Source organism: Ziziphus jujuba, chromosome 4 (assembly GCF_031755915.1).
Source record: "Ziziphus jujuba cultivar Dongzao chromosome 4, ASM3175591v1".
In the NCBI taxonomy this organism is placed as follows: Eukaryota; Viridiplantae; Streptophyta; class Magnoliopsida; order Rosales; family Rhamnaceae; genus Ziziphus; species Ziziphus jujuba.
Window position 1 is genome coordinate 5,146,250 of NC_083382.1, and position 1,125 is coordinate 5,147,374.

Below are 1,125 nucleotides of genomic sequence, written 5' to 3' on the forward strand. Positions count from 1 at the left end.
GGAATTTTGGAAAAATTACGGGTTTAATTGGATGGGATAAACCCAGTATATTTATGGAAAATTTTAAAATTTTGAGATGTATTGATTTATGATTTTTAGATGCACCATACACGTACTAGTGTTCTGTTTATATGTGATATGGTTAATGTGCACACGGATGTGATTAGCGCGCGGGTGGGTGTGAGTAGCGCGCATGTGATTTTATGGGGTTGCCCTGTGTTTGCCATCGGATGAGGGTAACCGCCCCTCCATGGCCGGGACGCCTGTTTGCAGCGGCGCGGTGGGACGCCACGCGACCGTATGCCGGTTTCTCTCTATAACCTCCTGTCTGGCAGTACCTCGGGACGCTGGGTACTGTTGGCGCTACTGGTATATAGTGAGTGCATCAAGTGATTTTCAGAACTGGGATTTTAAAATAAATATTTTGAAATTGCATTGGAATTAAGAATATGATTAATACTGTTTTTATTATTTAATTGAATGGGGATTTTAAATTGATTTAATTTTCCCTTTACTTAATTATTCAATAAATTAATTTCTTTTTAATTATAAATTTGGAATGCTTGATTTATTATATTTTATTTGATATTTAGTTGAATAAATTGATTCCTTGGTTTTCGGGGATTATGAATAAAGGGTTTTATGAAAATGTTTTAAAAGGGGAACTTTTCCAACTGAGAGAATTGTAAGGCTTTTGAGAGAAAATATTATTTCCAATTAATTATTATTTATCTACTTAATTGTCGTGGTATTATAATTGTATAGTAGATATGGTCACTCACTGAGATGATTAGCATCTCATATTTTTAAATTTCGTTCCCCTAGGTCCAGGTTGGGTGACGTCGATCATCCGGGAGGAGCCCGACATCTCAGTTCATTGCCGAAAGTCCAAGGAGTATCTCCTTTCCTTTTTCCTCTCCATCCTGTATTACTTCTTTGTCGGTCCTTGTATTAATTTCATATTTATTTGTATAATGCTTTGTATACTGTATTGGACATTTATGTATTAATTATGCACTGGATTACTGTTATTAATTTGGAGTGTTGCAAATTTGTGGAATTACATTGTAGTAATGTGGGAGGAATAAGGGGATGAATATAGAAGTGTGTTTTCTGTGCAGGAAA